This window comes from Martes martes (assembly GCF_963455335.1).
Source record: "Martes martes genome assembly, chromosome: 8".
NCBI classification, from domain to species: Eukaryota; Metazoa; Chordata; class Mammalia; order Carnivora; family Mustelidae; genus Martes; species Martes martes.
The window spans coordinates 130,406,419-130,421,878 of NC_137895.1; the positions used below are offsets into that span (position 1 = coordinate 130,406,419).

Consider the following 15,460-nt stretch of genomic DNA (forward strand, 5'->3'; position numbering starts at 1 on the left):
TGCTCTCTAGTTCTTTTAGGAAGTTATGGGAGAGGGAAAAGTTTTTCCTGGGTCTGTTGGGTTTTGATTACCTTCAGCTCAAAATGATCTGCATGCCAAAGTGGCATATTTTGGGGTGACATCCTGTTCTCCTTCATAGTCCCCTGGCCTGTTCAGATTTTTACCAATTTTACATGGAATGTGTGTGTTTCATGCAGTTTTATCGCAAGACTAGATTAACAGGACTCCTGCCACAGTCAAGATCCAGAACAGCTCATCACAGTAATTTCTTGTGCTACTCTTTATAGCCATAGCCAGCTGTCTCCTTCCACTCTTCCTGACCTGTAGCAAGATAGCTGCTCTCAGTCATTTCAGTTTTGTCATTTCAAGAATGTTATGTAAATAGAAGCACAGTGTGTAACCTTTGAGATTGAATTTTTCACTCAGCATGATCCCCTAGAGAACCAAGGGGTACTGTGTATCTGATGCTTTTCTCTTGTATTGCTCAGAGTACTCTATGGTACGATTTCTACCTCAGCTTGGTTAACCATTCACCTGGTGAAGGACGTTTGGGTGGTTTGCAGTTTGGGGCTCTTAACCAACATAGCTGTGCATTCATGTACACATTTTTGTGTGAAATGGCTTTTTTTTGTTAGCTGCTTAACTTTAGTGACTTTTATAATTAATTCAGGGACATCTTCACTTGTAGTCAGTCATCAACCGTATTATTACAGATTATTACTTTTGCCAGAATTTAATCCTCATCGATAGTCCTGTCTCCAGTCACAGTCGTCTTTAAGTCATTACACAAATACCTTAACTTTTTTTCAGGAAAGGCTTAATTACTAGATGCCAATTTAATGTTTCAATATTTGTATCTAATGTAGAGTGATGCAAATGTATCTGATTTGCTTACTACATTGCTCAGAAAATAGTATAAGCAGCTCTTCTGAATAACCTGTATTTTCATATTTGGTCAGTATATTCGTTGAAACAAATATACTGTTCGTTTAACCTATCAGATTCTGGAGCTGTTCTGTTTTCACAGAAGTATATCTTGCTGCTCTCCTTTTAAGAGATTTAAAAATTGTGTTCTAAAAGCAATGACACAATCTAGAATCTGACGTTTATAGCAGAGTGCCAATACCTACTAAACTGTAATTGTCAAAAACTTGAAATAGGATAAAATAAAGTCAACAGTAAAATTACTGGATGTTACTTAATCTACCTTTGAAGATTGAGGAGACTTGAAGAAGTTATGATATGTGTTGTAGCTTTGGCAGGTATCTTGTCAGTCACCTAGGAAGTTAGATAAACCTGAAATTTTTCTTTAGTAAAAGTGGTGATGTGGGACCAGGAATCTTAACAGTTTAAAAAGCACCTCAGTTTCTGGTGATATACATAGTTAAGTTTGGGAAACTAAAACTCTGGGGAAGAACAATTTCTCTTTGATTCTCAGTGTCTTATACCGTTTTGGGCATTTGCTGTTCAGTATTTGTCAGATGAGTACTCTGTGTGTTTGGGCGGGGAGGGGGGGTGGGTAACTCACTGTTACTGAGTGCTTTTATGAAATAAAATTACAATAAAGGAAAAATTTCAAGAGCATATTTTGAGGAAATTAATATTTGCTGTATGGCATCAGTTTTTTGACATAAAAGTTCTCAAAATAAACAGTAACATAACTGGCTGTTGATTCCAGATATTAAGCAGGTGAGTTTAGGTGCATTTAGTGCATACTGCTGTCTTAGAAGTATAGGGTCTCTCCATTTGCAAGATTTTTTTATTTTGATTTTTCTTATGATTATTTTTGTTCTATGTTAATCTACTAACCCCACCCCCACGTTAATGAGTGCTTTGATTTTTGAATTCTTAAACATTTGATAATGCCCGCCTATTACAGTTATGTATAAATGGCATCCTGGTTGGAAAAATAATTTCCTGGGTCACATCCATTTTTTTGGTTTTAGTATAAGACATTACTACTTTGTATTGTAGCATTTAGGGTTTCTGTGGAGAAGTCCTGGGTCAGCACTTTTTTGCTTGTTTTATAAGTGACATGATTCTCCTGTCTGGGTGTTTTAAGAATTTTTTATGTTTAAAATTCAGCAGCTTCACCAGAACATGAAGATATGTTTCAGTTTTTATCGATTCTTTATTTTTCCTGGTACATGGTAAACCCCCTTCAAACTCCAGATTGAGATTTTCCTATATTTCAGGGAAGATTTTTTAAAATTTTATTTTATTTTATTTTATTTTATTATTTTTTTAATATTCAAGTGTCCTGTGTTCTATTTTCTTCTTCAGTACCTCCAGTTCTACATAAGTTGACTTCATTTTTCATTTGTGGCATTTTATCTCTTAAGTGCTTATCTCTGTCCTTTGTGATATTTTTCACATTGGTGTTGCTCTTACAGTTGACATTGTTTTCAGCACTGTTGATTCTTTTATTACTTCAGATACAGTATTTGTTTCTTGTATGATTTCCTAAGTTCTTCCTCTTCTTCCAGCTCCCCTACCCCTTTATTTATTTATTTTGTTTCATAGAATTCCTGTTTTCTGTACTCTGGGATAGACGAGAATTTGAAAGTTACTGGTTTCCTGATATTTATTTCAGAGTATTTTCTTTGCTGTATTAATGTTAATATCATCACTTTGGTCTCTGCACAGGCTGTGTAGGGTGATTTCTGTGTATATACTTGAGTGAATTTGAATATGTACGTGTGCATGTATATATGTAAAGTGATTCAGTTCTCTTTGATTCTGTTCCTTACTCTCCTGGACACTGCATTAATTGTGTCCTTAGAAGTTGGTTGCTTACAGTCTGCCTGGAAATCAAAGAAAGGAGGTATGGATGGTGTCATAATGTGGGAAAGACTAGTTCATTCATTCTGTTTTTTTTCTGAATTGATACTGTACGTGATTAATTCTCTTCCGAGAGCTCACTCTCAGGGTCCAGGCAAAGGTTCAGAAGCCCCGTTTCAGGTAGTTCTCTGCTTAATTGTGCCAAAAATTCAACTTGATGGGCCAAGTGACCTTTCTCTCCCAGCTCTTCTGCCTGCCATAGTTTTTAATTCAGTTGTGAATTCTCTTATTCTGTATTGCCCTATGGTTCTTGTTTTCTTTGTCAGAATTTTATAATTGTTTCTTTTAGGATTAAGTCTGTTTCTGGAACAGATGCATTATACAGTAATTGCTTTTTCCTTGAAAGTTTGAAACAGTTTCTAAAACCTGTATAATCTAATCTGGCTAGGGCTGTGAGTGGACAAAGAAGGTGGTGAGAAATGGAAGATAGGATTAAGGGAGAGTGAAGAGATACAGAATTTGTCCAAAGAATGTTGCCATAAAATTTGTATGTTGGTTAAACATTATCAGCAAATGTGATCTGTCAAGCTTCTCCTTTGCTAATTATTGAGCTTCTGTTTTTAATTTTTAAAATCCCTCATAGTAAGCAACATTTGCATCTGCTACTTGATGTGTATAAAATTGACTTAGGCAATGTGGCAGTTTTTACTTTTCCCTTTAATAGACAACCGTTTCACAGTTGGAGAACACCTAGACACAGTGTCCAATGTTGGATTACCAGTAGCAGCCCTGACTGTCTCAACACAAAAGCGGGATGACTAAGCAGCAGGGACAGATGAAGTTTTTGAATAAATGCTGTTGTGTGCGTGTGTCTCAAGAGCAGTATTTAAAATAGTAAAAATTTAAAAAGTATTAAAAATACTGAAAAAACAATAAGGGAAAACCCCATGTGTTCTATGAGGTAACTCTGCTGTAATATGATGCCCTTTTCTTTCTCATACCTCATGATTTTGGGAAAAGCACTTTTCCAATATATATTATGGGTACAGGTAAAAGAAGGGAGCAGAGTGATTTTTTTTTTTAAACTAATAACTTAGTAATTATAGTCAGTGGGTATAACAGCTAATGTCTTCTTAACATTTTTTTTGGCTGTGTCATATTAGTTATATTTAACAGGTGAAGTTTATATACATGCATGTAACACACGATTTGTTACTACTGCCCAGCTTTTTGGCAACTAATCTGTAGAAATGTTATCATTCTTTTAATGATGCTATATGGAGGCTGGAGGTTCCAAGAATGGAACTGAGCATGTTGATCCTTAATCTCCCATTACCCTATTGCAGTAAAAGTAACTCCTGTTTTAAGTATTGGGCTTCCATTCATGCATTTGTTTTATTTTAGTATACTGGTGGACCCAAGCACTGTTGTAATTAAGGGATTGTAGCCATGACATGACAGGCAAAGTCCTTGTGCTCAGGGAGGTTTTCTCTCCTGTTAGAAGAGGTGGACAATATATGAAATAGACAAACAGGATAATTTTATATTGTGATTTAAGCCATAAAGGAAGTAGTGATTTGAAATGGTAATGGCACGTGGTAGGACGTGGTCAGGGAGGAAAAGGTGTTTTAGGTGGTAGCTTGTGAAATAACACCTGAAGAATGAACAGCCAGCCATGTAAGGAAAGAATTCTGTGGCTTAAAGTTGGGGGAAAACATTAGACAACCATTTCCTTCAAAGAATTTTCTTTAGTCTTTGTGTCATCCTTAAAGATGCATACTTTAAAGTCTCCTTTTCTCATGATCCACCTAGTACTGTTGAAAAGCATGGAAAGAACCCCTAATACTCAAAACCAAATAATCAGTTCTTAATTATTTGGAGACTTTTTTGTCCAAAAGAAAATGTTTTTTCCTTAGCTTCGCTTCTAAGCCCCTTTAGTAGTCTTTGGCTTTGTTTAGCTTTATACCCCTTTTATCTCATGTGTAGGAATTCTGTGTTCCTATCAGACTAATTTTACTCCTTGTCCTCTGAACCCTTGTCACCCTGTGCCTTCCTGTTCTTATGCCATTTCTCATACCTTTTTTTTTTTATTGAAGTTTATTCTTCACTTCATTGTCCCCAGTTAAATCTCTTTTCATTAGATGATCTTTGTAATTTCCTTTATTTTCTTAATATAAGTGAGAATTTTAAGTGTGTGAAACATGAGAGCATAGCGCATTCTTGAAGATTCCCTTGGCTTCATTTTTCATCCATTTTTAGTTTGAGAGGTACAATGAGGCTTCCAGAGTTGAAATTGGTTACTTCTTGCTCAGTTGATTACAGTCAGGAGGTAAAATTACTTGGAGGGACATAAAGACTTGGCAGGACCTGCCTCTTTCTCCTTGTTTGGTGTACTGTCTCTCTAAAGGCATCAGCTTGGAAAAGGGTAATACTCAGTTTGCAGCTACATTGTTGCCTGTCCATTCTTAATCTGAAGATAATTTGATACGTTTTCTTAAAGCTTATTTTTTTAGGCTAACTTTTTCTTTCAAAGGAGTATTTTCCTTATTTTTGACTAACCCTATAGTTAATATAAAAACAAGGAAACAGAATGGTGTGAGATGTAATCTAATTACACTGCATAAAAATAGCTGTTAAGGAGAAATAAGTGATACGGTAGGGGGCTTGTTTTAGATTGGAGGATCAGGAAGGCATTTCTAAGCATGTAGCATTTAAGCTGAGACCAAAGGATGACCAAGAAATAGGCAGAGGAAGAATGGGAGAGGTGAAGAGATGGGATATAGGAAGGATCTAGGATAGGAATGAACTGGGCATGTATTCAAAGAACTGAAAGTGGCTAGAATAGGTAAGCTGTAGTGAGCAAGTTGTGAATGGTGCAGAATGAGGCTGGGAGGGGAAGTAAGACCATGAAGTTGAGTGGCTTCCCTCTGTACCCATTAAATTCAAGACAGATGTGCTCAGAGATGCAGGCTTGAACGTTTACTTTGACTGCTGTAGAGATTGTTTTAAAATGAAGACAGGAATGAAAGTGGGAGAGCATCGAGAATATTATGGTGAACCCTGTGAATTTCTCCTGGAATCTATAAGAATGAGGAGATCATTACTCCAGGATTAATTCTACATAGCTCTGAAATGACAGCTATTTGTTCTTTGTGATACTGAATCAAATGCTCAAGATCACTGAGGGGTCAAGTTCTGTGCTGATAATTTTTCTAAGTGAATGGAAGTAATTCTACACACTGTCCAACCAGTATCTTCCTTGATCATGAAGGTAGCTGTAGAAGTTAGTGACCTCTTCACTTTAATAAGGCAGAGGCAGAATGTGGAGTAAAGCCCAGATTACTTGATTGAGTGCTCTTTTCACTGAGTGATTCTCATTTCAAATGTCCATTTTAAAAAATAGAGGTATAATTCACATGTCACACAATTACTACCACCACCACTACTCCACCAAAAGCCCCATACCTATTAGTAGTCACTCCCCATTTCTTCTCCCTGCCTTGTCCCCAACCGTTGATTTGCTTTTTATCTTGATAGTTTCCTATTTTGGATATTTCATATAAATGGATTGTATACATTCTTTGTGACTGGCCTCTTTGACTTAATATAGTGTTTTTTGTGGTTCATACATGTCATATCATGTATCCATACTCCGTTCTCTTTTTCTCCCCCCTCCCCCGTTCAGTAATTCTTAGATCCTTTCAAGTACATGTAAAATTTTCTATAAGAAGGTATCCCATACAACTTTTTCCAGATTTACGTGGCTATGTGACATTTTTTGTTCAAAGCATCTCATAGGAGTAGAGTTTGAGAAATGATGAATTAGGGATCTCTGTGTAAGCTAGACAAGTCAAAGTCACACGTGTAAAGTATGGTAGCTTATTATTATTACTATTATTTGGTAAGTTTTGTTGTGTAATTCACCTCTCATACAGCTCACCAATTTGAAGTGTGCAGTTCGGTGGTTTTTAATGTATTCCCAATTGTGCAACCATCACCACAATCAGTTTTAGAACAATTTCATCACCCAGAAAGAAACTTGATAGCTTTCACTTTGTCCCCAGACTTAGGCAGCCTCCTTTCTGTTTTACTTATTATGGATGTTTCATATAAGTGGAATCCTACAATATGTAGTCCTTTGTGAATGCTTTATAGGACTTAGCATAGCATTTTCAAGGTTCATCTGTGTTACACCTTGTGGCAGTATTTGTTTTTATTTTTGAATAATCCATATTTATTTGTTAGACATTTGGTTTCCAACTTTTGGTTGTTAAGACTAAGGTACTGTGAACATGTGTGGACACGTTTCACTGCTCTTGGATTTATACCTAGAATCACGGGGTCATACGATAAATCTTTGTTTAATCTTTTAAGGAAATACCATACTATTTCCCAAAGCAGCCGAGTATTTTATATTCACAACAGCAGTGTGTATGAGGGTTTCAGTTTCTCTGCATCCTCCTCAACACTTGTTACAGTCTCTTTTTGACTGTAGCTATCCTAATGGATGTGAGTGGTATCTTATTGAAGATTTGATTTGCATTTTCCCAGTGACTGATGTTGATGAGCATCTTTTCATGTGCTTTTTGGTCATTTGTATGCCTTCTTTGTAGAGGTGTTTATCTTTCAGTCACTTTTAAAAATGTTTTTATCTTTTATTGAGTTGTAATAGTAGAACTGGATAAAAGTCCTTTGCATAGGATATGCAAATATGTTTTCCTATTCCGTGGATTGACTTCTCACTTTCTTGATGGTATCCTTTGAAGCACAAAAGCTTTAAATTTTGACAAAACCTAATTTTTATATATATGTAATATGTATATTTTTAAGATTCTGTTCATTTGACAGAGACACAGTAAGAGAGGGAACACAAGCAGGGGGAATGGGAGAGAGAGAAGCAGGCTTCCTGCCAAGCAGGGAGCCGGATGTGGGACTCCATCTCAGGACCCTGGGATCATGACCCAAGCCAAAGGCAGACGATTAACCAACTGAGCCCCCCAGGCGCACCTATGTTTTTTTTTCACTTGAAATTTAGTGATGAAATAAGCCTGTGTTTTAAGAGTTTCACAGTTTCAGATCTTAACATTTATGTAATTCATTTTGTATTAGTCTTTGTGTATAGTGTGAGGAAGGGTCCAACTCACCTTGATTCTTTTGCATGTGTGTTTTCCCTTGAAGTATTTTGTGGAATTCCATTTCTAGTCTTCAGGTATACATAAATAATATATGTTACATACACATGTAAGAGTAGGAAGGATGTGAGTAGTTCCAAAGGAAATATGTGATATATACTTTGCACAAAGTAGTTTGTATCACTGTGCAGAATGATATATAGCATATTAATTTGGGGTAAACATAAAGGATAGCAGTATTGTTTTTATTTATTTTTTTAGTTTTTTAAAGACTTACTTGAGAGAGAGGAGTGCTCTCACTCCTTGCTTAGCTCTGAGCCAGACATGTGGGGCTTGAGATTACGACCAGACACTTAACCGACTGAGCCCATCTAGCATCCCAGCAGTAATGTTTATAAAACAAGCTTTATTAATGAAATTCAGTGAAAGCTGCATCTTTCATCTCTGCTAGTTTAATAATTTTTGGTCCTTACTCTGTTAACAAAGGAATCTCCTTGATACTATTTGTTCATGTAGATAGAAGTTCAGATGTATTATATAGCATTATTGTTGATGATGAAATTTTTCCAGGTGGTGAACATCTTGGTACAAGTTTGAAACTAAGTACTCTACAGTACAGTTTGCACAGCAGTTACATTCTTGGAAAATGTAGCATATTGTGTTAAGCAGAATTAGGTACTAGGCTCAGCTAATTAGAAGCTGATTTTTAAGGTGGGACAGGACTTGAGAAATATCCTCTGCTTAGTAGGCATCTCTGGCCCCATTCCACTAATTATCAGTGGATACCTTCATCTAGAATAGTGCCATCCAGTGAGCCATGTATGTGATTTTAAATTTTCTGCTAACCAACATCTGGAGTTAATTTCAATAATAAATACTATTTAACATATCTAAAATGGTTCATCATGTAATCAGTATAGAAATATTAATGTGCTATTTTACATTCTTTTTGTATTCAGTCTTTGAAGCCAGTGTGTGTTTTACACATGTAGCATATTTGAATTTAGAGTAGCCAAATTTCAAGTGCTCAATATGGGCTTAACTTGGATAACACTTACCTAGAGGGAGTAACTCAACTACAGGGCACTGTCAGATACAAGTCTGTTGTTAACACATCTGAATCATTTCTACCCTCACCAGGAGACATAGTCTGGTTAGCTACATTTTGATTTTCCACCACCATTTATTTTAGCTCATATACAATTAGTAAATTGGAGAATGACATTAATAAATTGAAGCTGTATTGGTTCATATGTGGGATTTTTTTTTTTCTAGGCAAGGAGAATCAGAACAGCAGGAATAGGGTTATAATCTTCAAATAGAAAAGAAAAAGCTCTCATCCAGCTAGCTGTTGCCTAGGGTAAAGAAAATTTAAATCTGCTCCCCAGCCTTGCATGGCTCTCGTGGCAAGTTGCACTTCTCCATCCACTTAAACTGTATGTAGCCTCAGTGCTTAGAACTTCACTTCTATGTTCTCATTCCCAGCAAGCCTCATTTCTACCCCTTTTTTTTGTTTTTTTGCATTTTTAATACCCTCTGAAACAAATCCATAACTATGCTGAGCTGCTTGTCTTGTGCTCTTCAAGTTTTTGTTAGTGCTTTGGTTTTAATACAGTTGCATAATTTTGAGTGATTTGTTCCTACTCTGTTTTTCCCATAAGGCTTATTTTTAGTGTGATTTTGCAGAATTTAAGGTTTGTCAGGAAGACATTTATGTTATGGTAAAAATACTCATAGATGTGGCTTTCTTTGTAAAATCTCCTTGTTTTTAACTGTTTGTGTTTTGGACTGATGAGAGGAAAACCAAAATAGTGGAAGGCAGTAGACCATTTAAAATAAAGTGTGGCGCAGATACTGACCACACCAAAACCATGTTATTAAAAATTTACATCCTGGGGGTCCTAGCCCATATACTGTGAATCAGAATCTCTGTGAGATTCAACCTTGAAATCTACATTTTTAAAAAATATACTGAAGTTTGAGATCCAGTGAACTTAATTAGTCATACCTACTGTGTACTTTTATTAGTTTGAATAGCAGCTTAGGGTGGTAGCTGTCCTTGAAATCTTTAGTATTGTAGGTGTGCCTTACTCATTCTTTCAGTTCTTTGTAGATGGCATGAAGACTTAATTTCTGACGATCTGGTAGTGAATCCTAGTGGTTTTCATGTTCTGAATAAGGACACAAATACCATAGTATTTATCCCTAAATAGAATGAAAACTGTTGTTTCACTTTTTGAAAAGCTAGTTGTGTTTCCCAGTCTTGTTTGCTCATAGAGAAGTGTATATTCTTTGTTTTCCCCTTAATATCCAAGTTCCCTTTTCTAAATGAAGTGCTGTGTAATTGCTTAATTTCTAGCTGAGTCAGGTGCATTTTGTTACATTTTTTTTCCCCCCATTTCCCAGGGTGCTCTCCTAGGGCTCCATCTTTCTCAGTCTGGAGGTTCTAGCCTTTTTGCCCTTAATACCTCGCTTCTGAAGTTAGAGAGGTGGCTAAGTAGGGATTATTCTGCCTTTTAAACATTAAAGATTCTGTCAGGTTTGTATATTGCATTATGTTCATTAATTGCTTATCTTAGATTAATGTCTAATCCAGGAATCTGCAAAGTTTTCCTAAAAGACTAGATAATGTTTTAGTCTGCTGGGTCCCACAGTCGCTGTCACAATTTGGAAAAAATGAGCTAAACATAGGTTTGGCTGTCGCTGGTTTTTTTTTTTTTTTTTTTAATTATTTTTATTAACATATACTGTATTATTTGCCACAGGGGTACAGGTACAAGCTTACACATTTCACAGCACTCATCATAGCACATGTGCTCCCCAGTGTCCATAACCCAACCACCCTCTGCCTATCCCTGTCGCTGTGTTTTGATAAAACTTTATTAATTACTTCATTCATGAAAACATGCCTCCAGCAGATTGTAGTTTGCTGATCCTTGGATTCCAGTCTGACATTAACAGTCAGTTGAGTGAAAGCATCTCCATTTTATATCTGCCTCTGGTTAAGCACTGAATGAGAGAACTTTGCCCAAGCATAAACATGTAACCCCTTTACTCCCCCCCCCCCCCGGCCCCGCCGCAAAACCCAAGTAATTCTCAGTAGCATCCTTTTCTTTGTTTTTTTTTTTTAAACAGTTTATTTATTTTTTAAGATTTTTATTTATTTATTTGACAGACAGAGATTATAAGTAGGCAGAGAGGCAGGTAGAGAGGGTGGGGAAGCAGGCTCCCTGCTGAGCAGAGAGCCCAATGTGGGGTTGGATCCCAGGACCCTGAGATCATGACCTGAGCTGAAGGCAGAGGCTTAACCCACTGAGCCACCCAGGTGCCCCAGTAGTGTCCTTTTCTTAGAAATCTTTAAGACTTGCTTCATTAGTCCTAAATTTAATTCCTTTTGTTTTGTTTTGTTTTAAAGATTTTATTTATTTATTTGGCAGAGAGGCAGGCAGAGAGAGAGGAGGGGAAGCAGGCTCCCTGCTGAGCAGAGAACCTGATGGGGGGCTCCGTCCCAGGAACCTGGGATCATGACCTGAGCTGAAGCAGAGGCTATAACCCACTGAGCCACCCAGGCGCCCCCTAAGGTTAATTTCTTAAGTATCATTTAAAGCCAGTTGTTTCCCACCTAATCCATAAATACTGCTTTCCTCAGAGACTTTTCTTGGGCCAAATAGCATCCATGAGACGATCTCTTACCAGCATATATATTATCTTCCTTTGTGCACTTGAATAATCACTGATTTAGTATTAGAATTCTGAGTTCCAGTTTTATGCATGGCTCTACTCTTTGGATATATTGGCATCCGCAGATCACTTGTTCTTTCTTTCAGTCTTAGACTCTGCATCATAACTTAAAAAAAAAAAAAAGATTTTATTTGACAGACACACCAAGGCAGGGAACACAAACAGGGGGAGTGGGAGAGAGAGAAGCAGGCTTCTTACCAAACTCGGAGCCCTGTGCAGGGCTGGATCCCAGCATCCTGAGCTCATGACCTGAGCTGAGGCCAGACACTTAACGACTGAGCCACCCAGGCCTCCCTACATCATACTATTAATAAAAAGAACTGTGTTCTTACCCTGAAATATGCAGACTAATTGTAGGGCAGGAAATAAAAATTTATGTGAATTTTTGAGATAAAAAGGAGATTTCTGAGAAATTTTGTATTGTAGCACTTTGTGTATTCGGTATGGAAAGTGTAGCCCTGGAAAATCATATCCAGCATCATTGTTACTCTGATGCTGGGTAGGCTGTGTATGTAATCACTTTGCTTCTCTACTTGGGTGTTAATTTCAGTATGAAAAGAACTACATGGAGGAATTAAAAGGCTCAAATGAGATCCCTCCCAAAAATACTTTGCAAGGTAATATAAATTGTAGCTTTTATTAAGGAGAGTTAGCTGGAACTTTGTATGGTCATGTTATTTAGGGGCAAATCTGCCCTGCATTCAGTTCTTAAGCACATCCTTCTGGCCAGAGTCTAAAGATGTATTGCTTGCTATCCGATACCATGCTTTCTGTAAAACCTCTTTTACTTAGTTTTGGATCTGATTTAAGAATGTCAGTTTATTCTTAGTCCCTTACCAAAATAATCTGTATCTTAATCTTGCTTCTCACTTCTTTTTTAAGGTTCAGTTGTTAGTTTTGCTAAGTGGTCGAGATAAATCTATTTCACAGGATGTAGACTCAAAAAGCTCCTGTCTCTGAAAATGTCTTCGCTCTTAATAGCTGATTGAGTTTTCTCTTGTCTCTAAAGCTTTAGGCCAGGGTGCCTCAGTACTTGTGTTTTTTCAGTATGTTATGGCCTCTGAAAAAACTTATATTAGGCCTAAAAGCTATCTGATACCATCTGTCACACTGGTGGAATATTTACTGTTTCTTCAGAGGTAAGAGTTTAACTAAATTGGGTGCTTGTCAGTTTTTGAATTTTCATTGATATTAAGAATAACACTAAAATGGAGTAGATGCCTGGATCTTAACCTCATGAGAGAGAGATCAGTAGACCTCGATGCCTAGTATTCCTTCTGTTTGTAGAGTACTTCACTTCTCCGGTCTTGTAATAAATCTTTAATGTGGCACTTTTATAGTCTAAATGTAGGTCATCTTGCTTAAGAATATATGCAAGTAAATGTAAAGGCATCTAACCCAGGGTTCTTAAAGGATTATCCTAGGATTCATTTCAGTCTATAAAATTGACCTTTTCTTCATTATTGCCAGCATATTTATGGAAATTTCAGTGGTATCTGAACTCTTACTAGGGATGGATAATACGACCTTCTTTGTATATATTACTCAGTTTCTTAGCTGTATTTTCCTATTAACCTGATTTTTCTTTAAAACAAACAAACTAGGAGTTAAATATGAAAAGTGCAGATTTTGGCATAGGTTTAAGATTTCCTTAAAAACTTGGGAATATTAAGATTTTTTTGTGAATGAGTGTTTTGGGGTTTGGTGATTCTGGAAGAGGGTCACAGCACCCATTGTATAGTCATCATCATGGCTATGATTTACTATTGCGAAAAGATACATAGCAGAGTCAGCTCAGAGAAAAGGTATGCAGAGGAAAGCCTGGAGGAAGCTAGGTGCAGGCTTCTGAGAGTCTTCTAGTAGAGTCACACAAGACGTACTTCATTCCTTCAGCAATGAATTATGACAGTATTTGTGAAATGTTGACTATAAAGGAGGCTTACTAGAAATTTGGTACCCAAATTGTTACTAGATTTGGTTTGTTACATAGGCACCTTTACCTAGCATGTACCAAAAATGTGGATTCCCAGTAGGAAATCATATGTTAAGCATAAACCATGTTGTATGCACAAACAACTTAGGCACAGTGAGCAACTGTTAACTCTTAGGGGAACTATATCTAGCCAAGGGCCACCTGTGCACGGGGGCCTTTCTGAGGATAGAGGTCTTAAGGCCAGCTATGTTAACTTTTCTTCCCGCTGAGTTTATCTTGACTAATTTCTCTTTGTGTTTGTTCTTACAATGTTTACTGAAGACTATTTTGCCTCCTGTTACAAGTTTAGGGTGTTTTATATAAACTCATGCCATACAGCAAGGTAAAATTAAAAACAAGTAGATGAAGAATATTTTGCCTACTGTTATAAGTTTAGGGTGTTTTATATAAACTCATGCCATACAGCAAGGTAAAAATGAAGAATATTTTGCCTACTGTTACAGGTTCAGGGTGTTTTATATAAACTCATGCCATACAGCAAGGCAAAATTAAAAACAAGTAGATGAAGAAGTCAAGCAGTAGTCTGGTTGAGAAATTTCCTCTGTTATATCACCCACATTGTGCCACGTCCTTCAGTAACCCTCTCCTGTCTTTATCACATTACTAGTGTTTTTGGGTCTTTGAATCTGCTTTTGGTTTCCCTTATAAACTGGCCCTTATCCAGGGTTTGATGTTGGCCATTGCCTTTTCTCTTGCCATACTCTTACTTCATTCCAAGCTCATAGTGCTTGTTGATACTATGCAAGGCAAAGTTGAGTCCCCTCCCTTTCACTTTTAATGGAGGAAACTTGCAGATCACTTATGAATTCCTAGTGCTCCGTAGGTCTACTGACATTTCCACTTGAGTATCTGAAACTGTAAAGTCATCTTCTGTCTGTCTCATTTCACTTTTCTTACCTACTTAGTTTCCCCTGCTGACTGAAATAGTTAATTCTCAATCATTTATATTACTCTTTTTGTTTGTTAATTCTCAATCATTTATATTACTCTTCCCACATTTTGTTCATTACAGTGTAGACTTCATACCATTGCCAGTGTAGTTTGTTTGTCAAGATTTTATTTGTTTAAAAAAAAAAAAAAAAAAAAAAGATTTTATTTGTTTATTTGACAGAGATCACAAGTAGGCAGAGAGAGAGGGTTGGTGGGAAAGCAGGCTCCCCGCTGAGCAGAGAGCCCGATGCGGGCCTCGATCCCAGAACCCTGGGTTCATGACCTGAGCCGAAGGCAGAGGCTTTAACCCACTGAGCCACCCAGGTGCCCCTGTTTGTTAATTTTTAAGGTGAATTATGGTATGTTGTTGCTGGGGGAAAACGTAATGAAATTGAAATACAGTTAGAAATTGTAATAGCAATTAGACTTTTGTGGTGAACCTTCTTCTATCTTTAATCAGGGTTTTTGCAAGTCTGTATTTTTATACCTTGGCTTTTCTTAAGGCAGTAACACTGTCACCCCTGATGGTCTTTGAGATGTGTGGATTATTCATAAAGCTCATGAATTACTTGTAAGCAATTTTTAGAGTTGGTCCTGTTATTAGGAGACTTAGATGATACCATCTTTATCAGATACCTTCCCTAGGACTTAACTTTCTTAATACTGTTTTAGTTGAAATATTGGCAAAACTATTTAAAATCAAGTTGCAGAGGCTATTTAAGAAATTGAAAAATAATTGCAAAAACATACTGGATATTTGTGACTTTAAGTTCTGTATCACTGAATTTCTGTGCCTTTTTTCTTTATATTGTGTTTCTGTCTTTCCCTAAAAATCTCTTATTTTTAAAAAATTGCAAGAAAATGATACTGATGAGATTTTGCT

At 36.7% G+C, this 15,460-nt stretch overlaps 1 protein-coding gene across 8 annotated transcripts in view; it reads left to right on the forward strand.

The window, feature by feature from the left end:
- The window catches only part of WAC (WW domain containing adaptor with coiled-coil), an 83,975-nt gene that overhangs the window by 30,612 nt on the left and 37,903 nt on the right, over positions 1 to 15,460 (forward strand). The gene's annotated exons all lie outside the window — the stretch shown is intronic.